The sequence below is a fragment of the Abramis brama genome (assembly GCF_963993115.1).
Source record: "Abramis brama genome assembly, chromosome: 20".
Taxonomy (NCBI): Eukaryota; Metazoa; Chordata; class Actinopteri; order Cypriniformes; family Leuciscidae; genus Abramis; species Abramis brama.
The window spans coordinates 6,111,547-6,127,834 of NC_139982.1; positions in this window are offsets into that span (position 1 = coordinate 6,111,547).

The window sequence follows — 16,288 nt, forward strand, 5'->3', positions numbered from 1 at the left end:
ATAACTTAGAAGACAGGAACGCTGACTCTTTGTGTGTTCAGTCGTCATGTCCTGTGAAAGATTGAACTGTGTTTCAGATGACGTCCTGATATTGTATGTTTCAGTTTAGAGTGTGTGTGTTTAACAATGTCCTCATATTGTGGGTAACAGATATTGTACAGTTCTAGATATTTCCATAGAGTCTTGAATGAAAAGCCCAGGTCCACATTAGCTATTTTTACTACAATTTGTGTTCCTTAAATGCAAAGTTGACGCAGCCCTTGACTTCAGCAATGAGTCTCAGCCCAAAGGTGATTATGATAGAGTGGGGGTGGGAGTTCTTTGAACTGAAATAGGTCGGATCATTAGTTTGTTATAGTATATATGTTTCAATATGATCATCATGTTTTAGGTGTGATATATGATCCTGTCAATCAAACTGAACAGACTGCATTCAGTCACTTCTGCTGTCTGGACGTGATGCTTTCCATTTGAGCCTCAGAAACTTTTACATTCTTGATTTGTGATCATGTTTTTATATGATTTATGATGCCATTTTAATATATAAATTAATTACATAAAGAAATGTAATGATCAGTTTGTCTGCACTGCTTCACTAAAGCAGAAGTGAAAGTGTTCCAGTCCAGATCATGTAACCAATCAAAGAGTGAGACTGAAAACCCCATTTGCATTGTCAGGGTGGAGTGATTGTGATCCTCTCAGAATAGAGCAGCTCTGTCTCCAGAGACCATGTTCAAACCCCAAGAGCTTTATTTGACATTTACTGCTACATCAACCTTCTGAAAAGCACCTGCATCTTCATCTGTTAGTTGAATGATGTTGTCAGACACAAAGTGAACTTGTTGAGAAGCTTTATTGAATGTTGCAGCAAACACAGCAGATTGAAAGATCACACACACACACACACACACTCAGTTTCAGTATTGAGTTGTAAATCACTACAGCTGCAGCACTAGACTCATGTGAATCCTGCCTGACACAGGACACTCAGATACGGCTCATCTTCAGGAGAGAAACATCAGCACTCAGAGCTCTTGTGGAACGAGACCTCATGAGGAGCTCCATCATGTGTTACTCTGCAGACGTACAGCTCTCCCTCTTCCCAGCGTGCTTTGCTGAGGGTCAGGACGCTACTGCGGCTGTAGCGGCCGTCCTGCTGGCTCTCTGCGCTGGTCAGAACCCCCTCGGTGACCTCTGACCCGTCCAGTGTCCAGCTCACCAGCGCCCCCTGTGGAGAGTAAGAGCTGAGCAGGCAGAGCAGTGCGGCTGAGTCTCCAGAGATCTGCAGAGAAGAGGGCGGCAGCAGAGACACTGAGGGCTTCACTGTGGGACCAGCTGCAGGAGACAAACACAACACATTCACACACACACACACACACACAACACACACACACAACACTGCATTATAAATCATTATAAAACAATATCAGTAACACTTTATTTAAAGCTTTCATACATATTGCATTATAAAAGTATTTTAATGCATTAATTATGCACTGCTATATACATTAAAATGCATGTATGATCTCATTAAAATTAGAATTAAATAGACAGACTTACTGAACACTAATTATAACTGCAGTTATAACACATTATAATATTATCTATTCATTGTTACACCTTCAAAAAATTATAATACACCAAAACTCATGACAAACAACCAATTTTAGATGTAACAAGGAATTTGAAAATATTATAAAACATTTTAACTTTGGTTACAGTTATTTATGAAAACATATATGACATTTTAACATACGTTATTGAAACCTTTATAATGCATTATACATAAAGGCTTCAAGTAAAGTGTCGCCACAATATCTAATAATCATTATTATTAATAAATGTTGTTCTTGTTTCAGCTGTAAAACACTTTCTGAAATTAAAATTGTATTTTTTTATTAGGTGATTAAATAGACAGACTTACCGATCACCAGTTTAGTTCCTCCACCGAATGTGAGCCACAGTGATACAATCTAATGAAACGCTCGTACAAAAACCTCTATTCCACTCGAGTGAACACACACTCCAGCAGAGAGAGAGAAACAACACTTCAACACACTGATATTAGAAGATCCTCAGCTCTTCTCAACACTCACTCATTCAGATTTGACTAAATGCTTTCTGATATAACACTGTTTAAAGAAATATATTTGATGAGCTGTGACCTCTGAGGTGACCTTTGACCTCTTTGATCATGGATGATGTTGTGGAGTTTCTCATAATGATGCTTCTGTTCTTCATATGCAGATCAATCATCATGATTCACAGAAAAACCTGCAGCTTCAGACTTCAATCTTCAGTGAAAATCTCTTCAAATAATGAGTTTATTGAATATTAGAGCCAAAGTCAATAGAAAGTGTCAACAATGAAAATATAAAAGGTATTTTGCATGTTCTACACAGTCAAGCATGTTTTCATATTCAAGGTCTGTTCTAAAAGTATCTGGACTGGTTATGAATCTCCACACAAGATCATGAAACGTGAACAAGCTCTAATATGTCTCCATCTTTAACCCTCAGGGGACCACAAACGCGCCCGCGCGTTTTGCTCGTTTTTTTTTTTTTAGCAATGAAAATAAACACCAAATGCTCTGTTAATTTTGATCTTTCATTTTCGTGTAATACATCAATCGATCCTGTTCAGTTTCTATTTTTTTTCTGTATACTCACAATAAAAATAAAGTGTTTTGCTTTTTGACAAATAAAGAAAAATTAACATGATGCGATTTCTGCCTTCCCTCTGTCCGTGAACTCCCATTTGAAACGCGTTCGAAAATGATCAATAACTCCGCGAAAATTTAGTCAAACAGGCAAACAGACCCACGGGCATAAAGCTTGAGATCGCATCTGTTAAAAGAAGTAACTTATATAAAAAACAAATATTCTCAGTTTCTGTAATCTGTATAAAAAGAGAGCGACTCCTGTCGAGCTCATTAGGAGTTCATTCACAGTAATGTGACCACTCCCCGGAGAGCGCGTGCTATTCAAACGCAAATTCTGAGGGGTGTGAAACGCCCATCAGCTGTAAACACAGCGCGTCGCGATCGAGTGAGGCATAATATAGCCTACCTTATGGAGAAACGATTCCTCAGAACAGTGCTGATATGAGGAGCAATATCTCCTGATATGAGGAGCAGATCCCGCTGCGCTGAGGAGTGAGGTAGGCTGTTTTCTTTTCTCACGTGTGGAATAACGTTATGGAATAACGTTAGTGTAGGCCTATGCAAACCGCAAAAAGATGAATCGCATTTCTATAATATGACTCGCCTTTCTGTGAGATGAATGAAGGGTACATATTTGTAAAGACTGTTTAGCCTGAATATGAATCGCGTGTCTGTGTGTGAAAGAATAAACTGCTTTGCTATAGCCTACTGAGATGAGTAAAAATCCACTGGAATATGTTGAAAAAAATGTATTTGTATAAGCAACGTATTAAACTGCAAAAAAAAAAAAAATACTATTTTTGTCAAAAATAAAGTCATAGACTAAGATGTTAGATGTTCCAATGTTGGCTATATTCAAACTAATGAATACATATGATAAAATTTAGGCCTATAATCTTTTTTCTTTTTTTTTTTTTACAAAGAAAGAGTACACTTGAAATATTGTTGAAATTGTAATTAAGTTGGCTTGAGAAAGCCAACATATTGAAATCCTATTTAAACTTATTAAGTTGGCTTGAGAGAGCCAACATATTGAAATCCTATTTAAACTTATTATTATTAGTGGTGCTTGCTGAAAGCATCACTATTGTTATTGCTCATACTTATTATTATTAGTGGTGCTTGCTGAAAGCAAGGCATCACTATTGTTCTCTTGCATACTTATTATTATTAGTGGTGCTTTTTTGAAAGCATCAATATTGTTATTGCTCATACTTATTATTATTAGTGGTGCTTGCTGAAAGCAAGGCATCACTATTGTTATTGCTCATACTTATTATTCTTATTAGTGGTGCTTGCTGAAAGCAAGGCATCACTATTGTTATTGCTCATACTTATTATTAGTGGTGCTTGCTGAAAGCAAGGCATCACTATTGTTATTGCTCATACTTATTATTATTATTCTTCTTTTTATTATTATTCCACACAAAGTTTGGCGCGTAACTCGTCCCGCACCGTTTGTCACAGATCCATGAATGAGGTGTCAAATCGACCGGCTCATTGAGGAGAGGTGTGCTATGACTTTTATAAGTGATCGGGGGGGCGGTGTTCGCCCCAGGGGCGAAAAAGCGGCCCAAAAAGTCCCAATGACTTAACATTGCGACGAACTTTGAGCACTCGTAGCTCGGAGCGAGGATTTCGCAGAAACGTGTGATTTGCCACATTTGAAGAGGCTAACAGGCTCTGTAAGAACATACCTCACAATGGGGTGAAAGTTGCACCCCTGGGGGGCAGGAGCTGCCCAAAGTTGCCCCATTGACTTACTATGGGGAAGGAACGTCCCGTGAAACACACATGCTTTTCCTACTATGGTAAATTGCATAGGGATTTTCTATTGAACGTAGCTCTGGATCACAGTGTCATAGAGACAAGGGGGCGGGCTTATTTTACTCAGACGACCAATCCGTCTCTCAGGCTCATTGTGAAGCTATCAAGCCACGCCCTAGCAACCATTTAGAGAAACTTAGCAACAAGTCCCATAGACTTCCATTGAAATAGATCAAAGGGATATCTCCAGACTGAATTGTCATACAAACACGAGGGTGGTCTCATTTGACTCGGGGCAGCAAACGGCCAATCATGAATCACCTCAACACTTCCTAGCCCCTCCATAGCAACCATTGTCGAGCACCTTAGCAACCAAAATCCATAGAGGGATATCTTCCATTCTGAATGTCACAGAGGCATGGGAGTTGGTTTATATCATTCAAAGTGTCAAGAAGCCTTTGCAGTTTCATCATTGGCCGCTGTCAAGCAACTCCATAACAACCAAAAAGAGTACCCTAGCAACCGTTTAGCAAAACGTATATCTCTGCATCAAAACATAGTATAGAGATGGGACTTGGCTCTTTTGACTAAATCATGGTAAACTATGGTAAATCATCATAGAATCATAGTAAATCATACTAAAACATGGTAAATCATGGTATACTATAGTAAATCATAGTAAACTATGGTAAATCGTGGTAAATCATGGTAAACTATGGTGAATCATGCTAGAATCATAGTAAATCATACTTGAACATGGTAAATCATGGTATACTATAGTAAATCATGGTAAACTATGGTAAACTATGGTAAATCATGGTAAACTATGGTAAATCATGGTAAACTATGATAAATCATGCTAGAATCAGTAAATCATACTTGAACATGGTATATCATGGTATACTATAGTAAATCATGGTAAACTATGGTAAATCGTGGTAAATCATGGTAAATTATGGTAAATCATGGTAAACTATGGTAAATCATGCTAGAATCAGGAAATCATACTTGAACATGGTAAATCATGGTATACTATAGTAAATCATGGTAAACTATGGTAAATCATGGTAAATCGTGGTAAACTATGGTAAATCATGTTAAACTATGATAAATCATGCTAGAATCAGTAAATCATACTTGAACATGGTATATCATGGTATACTATAGTAAATCATGGTAAACTATGGTAAATCGTGGTAAATCATGGTAAACTATGGTAAATCATGGTAAACTATGATAAATCATGCTAGAATCAGTAAATCATACTTGAACATGGTAAATCATGGTATACTATAGTAAATCATGGTAAACTATGGTAAATCATGGTAAATCGTGGTAAACTATGGTAAATCATGGTAAACTATGATAAATCATGCTAGAATCAGTAAATCATACTTGAACATGGTATATCATGGTATACTATAGTAAATCATGGTAAACTATGGTAAATCGTGGTAAATCATGGTAAACTATGGTAAATCATGGTAAACTATGATAAATCATGCTAGAATCAGTAAATCATACTTGAACATGGTAAATCATGGTATACTATAGTAAATCATGGTAAACTATAGTAAATCATGGTAAATCGTGGTAAACTATGGTAAATCATGGTAAACTATAGTAAATCATGCTACAATCAGTAAATCATACTTGAACATGGTAAATCATGGTATACTATAGTAAATCATGGTAAACTATGGTAAATCATGGTAAACTATGGTAAATCATGCTAGAATCAGTAAATCATACCTGAACATGGTAAATCATGGTATACTATAGTAAATCGTGGTAAATTATGGTAAACTATGGTAAATCATGCTAGAATCATAGTAAATCATACTTTAACATGGTAAATCATGGTATACTATAGTAAATCATGGTAAACTATGGTAAATTGTGGTAAATCATGGTAAACTATGGTAAATCATGGTAAACCATGCTAGCAACGTGGTAAAACAAGCTAGCATCATGCTAGCTACATGCTAATCATGCTAACATGATGCTAGCATGATACTAGCTACATGCTAATCATGCTATCTTCTTGCTACAAACATGCTAGCAAACATGCTATTCATGTTAGCATCTTGTTAAAAAATGCTAGCATCATGCTAACAACATGCTAATCATGCTAGCTACATTCACGTTAGCTTTTGCTAAAAACATGCTAGCATGATGCTAGCAACATGCTAATCATTTTAACATCATGCTAGCAACATGCTAGCATTATGTTAGTCACATGCTTATAATGCTAGCATGATGATAATTTTGTTATAATCTTGCTAAAAACTAGCTAAACGCACTTTAGCAACCGAGTGGTGAGTTTTGCCACTGCAAGCACCACTTCACATTTTCTTCAGGAAATGTACATTCTAGTTCTTTTTATTATTATTCTTCCACACAAAAGTTTGGCGCGTAACTCGCCCCGCACCGTTTGTCACAGACCCCTGAGTGAGGTGTCAAATCGATCGGCTCATTGAGGAGAGGTGTGCTATGACTTTTATAAGCGATCGGGGGTGCGGTGTTCACCCCAGGGGCGAAAAAGCGGCCAAAAAAGTCCCATTGACTTAACATTGCAACAAACTTTGACCACTCGTAGCTCTGAGCGAGGATTTCGCAGAAACATGTGATTTGCCACATTTGAAGAGGCTGACAGGCTCTGTAGGAACATACCTCACAATGGGGTAAAAGTTGCACCCCTGGGGTGCAGGAGCATCCCAAAGTTTCCCATTGACTTACAATGGTGTAGGACGGCCCATGAAATGGGCCGTCCTACACATTGCATAGGGATTTTGTATTGAACGTAGCTCTGGATCACAGTGTCATAGAGACAAGGGGGTGGGCTCATTTTACTCAGATGACCAATCAGTCTCTCAGGATCATTGTGAAGCTATCAAGCCACGCCCTAGCAACAATTTAGAGCACCTTAGCAACAAGTCCCATAGACTTTCATTGAAAGAGTTCAAAGGGATATCTCCAGACTGAATTGTCATAGAAACATGAGGGTGGTCTCATTTGACTCGGGGCAGCAAAAAGCCAATCATGAATCACCTCAACACCTCCTAGCCCCTCCATAGCAACCATTATCGAGCACCTTAGCAACCAAAATCCAAAGAGGGATATCTTCCATTCTGAATGTCACAGAGGCATGGGAGTTTGTTTATATCATTCATAGTGACAAGAAGCCTTTGCAGTTTCATCATTGGCAGCTGTCAAGCAACTCCATAGCAACCAAACAGATTACCCTAGCAACCAAAATTCAAAGAGGCATATCTTCCATTCTGAATGTCTCAGAGGCATGGGAGTTGGTTTATCTCATTCATACTGACAAGCAGCATTTGGAGTTTCATGATTGGTGTCTGCCAAGCTACTCCATAGCAACCAAACAGAGTACACTAGCAACCAAAATCCAAAGAGGGATATCTGCCATTCTGAATGTCACAGAGAAATGGGAGTTGGTTTATATCATTCATAGTGACAAGAAGCCTTTGCAGTTTCATGATTGGCAGCTGCCAAGCCACTCCCTAGCAACCAAACAGAGTACCCTAACAACCGTTTAGCAAAACAAATATCTCTGTATCAGAACATCGTATAGAGATGGGAGTTGGTTTATATCATTCATACTGACAAGCAGCCTTTGGAGTTTCATGATTGGCAGCTGCCAAGCCACTTCCTAGCAACCAAACAGAGTACCCTAGCAACCAAAATCCAAAGAGGGATATCTTCCATTCTGAATGTCACAGAGGCATGGGAGTTGGTTTATATCATTTATAGTGGCAAGCAGCCTTTGCAGTTTCATCATTGGCAGCTGCCAAGCAACTCCATAGCAACCAAACAGAGTACCCTAGCAACCAAAACCATAGAGGGATATCTTCCATTCTGAATGTCACAGAGGCATGGGAGTTGGTTTATATCATTCATACTGACAAGCAGCCTTTGGAGTTTTATGACTGGCAGCTGCCAAACCACTCCCTAGCAACCAAACAGAGTACCCTAGCAACTATTTTGCAAGACTTATATCTCTGCATTAGAACATCATAAAGAGATGGGGTTAACACAAGTTTGACTCAGGGCAGCAAACAGCCATTCAAGAGACACCACACCACTTGCTAGCCCCTCCCTAGCAACCATTGTCGAGCACCTTAGCAACCAAAATCCAAAGAGGGATATCCTCCATTCTGAATGTCACAGAGGCATGGGAGTTGGTTTATATCATTCATAGTGACAAGAAGCCATTTCAGTTTCATCATTTGCAGCTGCCAAGCAACTCCATAGCAACCAAACAGAGTACCCTATCAACCAAAATTCAAAGAGGTATATCTTCCATTCTGAATGTCACAGAGAAATGGGAGTTGGTTTATATAATTCATAGTGACAAGAAGCCTTTGCAGTTTCATCATTGGCAGCTGCCAAGCCACTCCCTAGCAACCAAATAGAGTACCCTAGCAACCGTTTAGCAAAACGTATATCTCTGTATCAGAACATCGTATAGAGATGGGAGTTGGTTTATATAATTTATACTAACAAGAAGCCTTTGGAGTTTCATCATTAGCAGCTGCCAAGTAACCCCATAGCAACCAAACAGAGTACCCTAGCAACCAAAATCCAAAGAGGTATATCTTTCATTCTGAATGTCGCAGAGGCATGGGAGTTGGTTTATATCATTCATACTGACAAGCAGCCTTTGGAGTTTCATGATTGGCAGCTGACAAGACACTCCCTAGCAAACAAACAGAGTACCCTAGCAACCAAAATCCAAAGAGGGATATCTTCCATTCTGAATGTCACAGAGGCATGGGAGTTGGTTTATATCATTCATACTGACAAGAAGCCTTTGGAATTTCATCATTTGCAGCTGCCAAGTAACTCCATAGCAACCAAACAGAGTACCCTAGCAACCAATATCCAAAGAGGCATATCTTCCATTCTGAATGTCACAGAGACATGGGAGTTGGTTTATATCATTCATACTGACAAGCAGCCTTTGGAGTTTCATGATTAGCAGCTGCCAAGCCACTCCCTAGCAACCAAACAGAGTACCCTAGCAACCAAAATCCAAAGAGGGATATCTTCCATTCTGAATGTCACAGAAGCATGGGAGTTGGTTTATATCATTCATAATAACAAGAAGCCTTTGCAGTTTCATCATTGGCAGCTGTCAAGCAACTCCATAGCAACCAAATAGAGTACCCTAGCAACCAAAATCCAAAGAGGGATATCTTCCATTCTGAATGTCACAGAGGCATGGGAGTTGGTTTATATCATTCATAGTGACAAGAAGCCTTTGGAATTGCATCATTGGCAGCTGCCAAGTAACTACATAGCAACCAAACAGAGTACCCTAGCAACCAAAATCCAAATAGGCATATCTTCCATTCTGAATGTCGCAGAGACATGGGAGTTGGTTTATATCATTCATAGTGACAAGAAGCCTTTAGAGTTTCATGATTGGCAGCTGACAAGCCACTCGCTAGCAACCAAATAGAGTACCCTAGCAACCGTTTAGCAAAACGTATATCTCTGCATCAGAACATCGTATAGAGATGGGAGTTGGTTTATATCATTCATACTGACAAGAAGCCTTTGTAGATTCATCATTAGCAGCTGCCAAGCAACTCCATAGCAACCAAACAGAGTACCCTAGCAACCATTTTACAAGACCTACATCTCTGCATCAAAATATTGTATAGAGATGGGGGTTGGCTCATTAGTTTCGGTTGGAAAACAGTCTGTAAATATCACCATGGTAACTGTGTATTCACACCCTAGCAACCATTTAGAGCCACCTAGCAACCATATTGCAACATATAGAAGCCATATTTCAGCTCCACAACATCGTACAGACATGGTTGTTGGCTCGTATGCAATCAAGTACAACACCCTAGCAACCGAGTGGCGAGTTTTGCCACTGCAAGCACCACTTCACATTTTCTTCAGGAAATGTACATTCTAGTTCTTTTTATTATTCTGGACAAAAGTTTGGCGCGTAACTCGCCCCGCACCATTTGTCACAGACCCCTGAGTGAGGTGTCAAATCGACCGGCTCATTGAGGAGAGGTGTGCTATGACTTTTCTAAGCGATCAGGTGTACGATGTTCGCACAGCGGACGAAAAAGCGGCCAAAAAAGTCCCATTGACTTTACATTGGGAGTTCTAAAAATATTTGAATCCCAACCGACGTTTTCACACACACACCACTCCAAAGGGCCTGACACCCCTGCATCTCTCCCTCTCTCTCTCCCTCAGAGGATTTATATTATAGCAGCCAATAAGTAATGGCCTAAAATCTTCATAGCCACACCCTAGCAACCAGTTTCAGCACCCTAGCAACCACTAAGAGCTCCATAGCAACCACCCTAAACAAAAAAAAAAACATTTTTTAATTTTTTTTTATTTTTTAAAGCAATTTTACTCTCGTGGCCTTGCGATATCGCTCCATGCTGGTGCCTATTCGGCCATAGGCACGAGGCCGCAGGCCGAGTGCCGTACAGAAGGCACTCGTTATTAAAGATTTTAAGAACTCTCTAAAAACTCCATAGTAACCATCTTTGACAACTACCAACCACCTAGTAACACCATAGCAACTAACAAAAACACCTTAGCAACCACCCTGAACACCATAGCAACGTCTAGAAATGCTCTAGTAACCACAAAAAACTCTAGCAAGCACCCAAAACACCCTAGCAACTGCCTAGCAACTGCCTAGCAACCACCCAAAACACCTAGCAACCACCCAGAACACCCTAGCAACTGCCTAGCAATGCCCTAGCATCCACCCAGAATACCATAGCAACTGCCTAGCAACACCATAGCAACCACCCAGAACACCCTAGCAACCACCTAGCAACGCCCTAGCAACCACCAAGAATACCCTAGCAACTGCCTAGCAACCACCCAGAACACCTTAGCAACTGCCGAGCAACACCATAGCAACCACCCAGAACACCCTAGCAACCACCTGGCAACATGCTAATCAAGCTGGCAACATGTTAATCAAGCTAGCATCATGCTAGCAACATGCTAATCAAGCTAGCATCATGCTAGCAACATGGTAATCATGCTAAAATCATGCTAGCAACATGCTAATCAAGCTAGCCTCATGCTAGCAACATGCTAATCATGCTAGCATTATGCTACCAACATGCTAATAAAGCTAGCATAATGCTAGCATCATGCTAGCAACATGCTAATCATGCTAGCATAATGCTAGCAACATGCTAATCAAACTAGCATCATGTTAGCAACATGCTAATCATGCTAGCAACATGCTAATCAAGCTAGCATAATGCTAACAACATGCTAATCATGTTAACATCTAGCTAAAAACATGCTAGCAAAATGCTAGCAACATGCTAATCAAGCTAGCCTCATGCTAGCAACATGCTAATCATGCTAGCATTATGCTACCAACATGCTAATAAAGCTAGCATAATGCTAGCATCATGCTAATCAAGCTAGCATCATGCTAGCAACATGCTAATCATGCTAGCATAATGCTAGCAACATGCTAATCAAACTAGCATCATGTTAGCGACATGCTAATCATGCTAGCAACATGCTAATCAAGCTAGCATAATGCTAACAACATGCTAATCATGTTAACATCTAGCTAAAAACATGCTAGCAAAATGCTAATCATGCTAGCATCTTGTTAAAAGCATGCTAGCAACATGCTAATCATGCTAGCATCTAGCTAAAAACATGCTAGCAAAATGCTAATCATGCTAGCATCTTGTTAAAAGCATGCTAGCAACATGCTAATCATGCTAGCATCATCCAACCAACATGCTAATCCTGCTAGCATCATTCTAACAACATGTTAATCATAGTAAATCATGCTGGAATGTGGTAAATCGTAGTACATCATCTTAGAAACATGGTAAATCGTGGTAAATAATGCTAAAATGTGGTATATCATGGTATCACAACATGAAAATTGTGTTAGCATCTGCCCAGTGGCGAATTTTGCCACTGCAAGCACCACTTCACATTTTCTTCAGGAAATGTACATTCTAGTTAGTGGTGCTTGCTGAAAGCAAGGCATCACTATTGTTATTGCTCATACTTATTATTATTCTTTTTATTATTCTGGACAAAAGTTTGGCGCGTAACTCGCCCCGCACCGTTTGTCACAGACCCCTGAGTGAGGTGTCAAATTGACCGGTTCATTAAGGAGAGGTGTGCTATGACTTTTATAAGCAATCGGGGGTGCGGTGTTCGCCCCAGGGGTGAAAAAGCGGCCAAAAAAGTCCCATTGACTTAACATTGCGACGAACTTTGACCACACGTAGCTCTGAGCGAGGATTTCGCAGAAACGTGTGATTTGCCACATTTGAAGTGGCTGACAGGCTCTGTAAGGACATACCTCACAATGGGGTAAAAGTTGCACCCCTGGGGGGCAGGAGATGCCCAAAGTTGCCCCATTGACTTACTATGGGGAAGGAACGTCCTGTGAAACACACATGCTTTTCCTACTATGGTAAATTGCATAGGGACTTTGTATTGAACGTAGCTCTGGATCACAGTGTCATAGAGACAAGGGGGAGGGCTCATTTTACTCAGACGACCAATCAGTCTCTCAGGATCATTGTGAAGCTATCAAGCCACGCCCTAGCAACCATTTACAGCCCCTTAGCAACAAGTTCCATAGACTTCCATTGAAAGAGTTCAAAGAGATATCTCCAGACTGAATTGTCATAGAAACATGGGGGTGGTCTCAGTTGACTCAGGGCAGCAAACAAGCCAATCATGAATCACCTCAACACTTCCAAGCCCCTCCCTAGCAACCATTGTCGAGCACCTTAGCAACCAAAATCCAAAGAGGGATATCTTCCATTCTGAATGTCACAGAGGCATGGGAGTTGGTTTATATCATTCATAGTGACAAGAAGCCTTTGGAGTTTAATGATTGGCAGCTGACAAGCCACTCCCTAGCAACCAAACAGAGTACCCTAGCAACCAAAATCCAAAGAGGCATATCTTCCATTCTGAATGTCGCAGAGGCATGGGAGTTGGTTTATATCATTCATAGTGACAAGAAACCTTTGGAGTTTCATGATTGGCAGCTGACAAGCCACTCCCTAGCAACCAAACAGAGTACCCTAGCAACCAAAATCCAAAGAGGGATATCTTCCATTCTGAATGTCACAGAGACATGGGAGTTGGTTTATATCATTCATAGTGACAAGCAGCCTTTGGAATTGCATCATTGGCAGCTGCCAAGTAACTCCATAGAAACCAAACAGAGTACCCTAGCAACCAAAATCCAAAGAGGCATATCTTCCATTCTGAATGTCACAGAGGCATAGGAGTTGGATTATATCACTCATACTGACAAGAAGCCTTTGGAATTTCATGATTGGCAGCTGCCAAGCCACTTCCTAGCAACCAAATAGAGTACCCTAGCAACCAAAATCCAAAGAGGGATATCTTCCATTCTGTATGTCACAGAGGCATGGGAGTTGGATTATTTCATTCATACTGACAAGCAGCCTTTGGAGTTTCATGATTGCCAGCTGCCAAGCCACTCCCTAGCAACCAAATAGAGTACACTAGCAACCAAAATCCAAAGAGGGATATCTTCCATTCTGTATGTCACAGAGGCATGGGAGTTGGATTATATCATTCATACTGACAAGCAGCCTTTGGAGTTTCATGATTGGCAGCTGCCAAGCTACTCCCTAGCAACCTAACAGAGTACCCTAGCAACCGTTTAGCAAAACGTATATCTCTGCATCAGAACATTGTATAGAGATGGAAGTTGGTTTATAGCATTCATACTGACAAGAAGCCTTTGTAGTTTCATCATTAGCAGCTGCCAAGCAACTCCATAGCAACCAAACAGAGTACCCTAGCAACCATTTTACAAGACCTACATCTCTGCATCAGAATATTGTATAGAGATGGGGGTTGGCTCATTAGTTTCGGTTGGAAAACAGTCTGTAAATATCACCATGGTAACTGTGTATTCACACCCTAGCAACCGTTTAGAGCCACCTAGCAACCCTATTGCAACATATAGAAGCCATATTTTAGCTCCACAAACATCGTACAGACATGGTTGTTGGCTCGTATGCAATCATGTACAACACCCAAGCAACCGAGTGGCGAGTTTTGCCACTGCAAGCACCACTTCACATTTTCTTCAGGAAATGTACATTCTAGTTAGTGGTGCTTTTTTGAAAGCATCACTATTGTTATTGCTCATACTTATTATTATTCTTTTTCTTATTATTATTCCGGACAAAAGTTTGGCGCGTAACTCGCCCCGCACCGTTTGTCACAGACCCCTGAATGAGGTGTCAAATCGACCGGCTCATTGAGGAGAGGTGTGCTATGACTTTTCTAAGCGATCGGGTGTACGATGTTCGCACAGCGGACGAAAAAGCGGCCAAAAAAGTCCCATTGACTTTACATTGGGAGTTCTAAAAATATTTGAATCCCAACCGACGTTTTCACACACACACCACTCCAAAGGGCCTGACACCCCTGCATCTCTCCCTCTCTCTCTCCCTCAGAGGATTTATATTATCAAGCAGCCAATAAGTTATGGCCTAAAATCTTCATAGCCACACCCTAGCAACCAGTTTCAGCACCCTAGCAACCACTAAGAGCTCCCTAGCAACCACCCTAAACCAAAAAAAAACATTTTTTAATTTTTTTTATATTTTTTAAAGCAATTTTACTATTGTGGCCTTGCGATATTGCTCCATGCTTGTGCCTATTCGGCCATAGGCACGAGGCCGCAGGCCGAGTGCCGTACAGAAGGCACTCGTTATTAAAGATTTTAAGAACTCTATAAAAACTCCATAGTAACCATATTTGACAACTACCAACCACCTAGTAACACCATAGCAACTAACAAAAACACCTTAGCAACCACCCTGAACACCCTAGCAACGTCTAGAAATGCTCTAGTAACCACAAAAAACTCTAGCAAGCACCCAGAACACCCTAGCAACTGCCTAGCAACCACCTAGAACACCTAGCAACTGCCTAGCAACCACCCAGAACACCTAGCAACCAACCAGAACACCCTAGCAACTGCCTAGCAATGCCCTAGTATCCACCCAGAATACCATAGCAACTGCCTAGCAACACCATAGCAACCACCCAGAACACCCTAGCAACCACCTAGCAACGCCCTAGCAACCACCAAGAATACCCTAGCAACTGCCTAGCAACCACCCAGAACACCTTAGCAACTGCCTAGCAACACCATAGCAACCACCCAGAACACCATAGCAACCACCTGGCAACAGCATCTTGCTAAAAACATGCTGGCAACATGCTAATCAAGCTAGCAACATGCTAATCAAGCTAGCATCATGTTAGCAACATGCTAATCAAGCTAGCATCATGCTAGCAACATGCTAATCATGCTAGCATTATGCTACCAACATGCTAATAAAGCTAACATAATGCTAACAACATGCTAATCAAGCTAGCATAATGCTAACATCATGCTAATCAAGCTAGCATCATGCTAGCAACATGCTAATCAAGCTAGCATTATGCTAGCAACATGCTAATCAAGCTAGCATCATGCTAGCAACATGCTAATCATGCTAACATTATGCTAGCAACATGCTAATCATGCTAGCATTATGCTAGCAACATGCTAATCAAGCTAGCATCGTGCTAGCAAAATGCTAATCATGCTAGCAACATGCTAATCAAGCTAGCATAATGCTAATCAAGCTAGCATCATGCTAGCAACATGCTAATCATGCTAGCAACATGCTAATCAAGCTAGCATAATGCTAATCAAGCTAGCATCATGCTAGCAACATGCTAATCATGTTAGCATTAGGCTACCAACATGCTAATAAAGCTAGCATCATGCTAACAACATGTTAA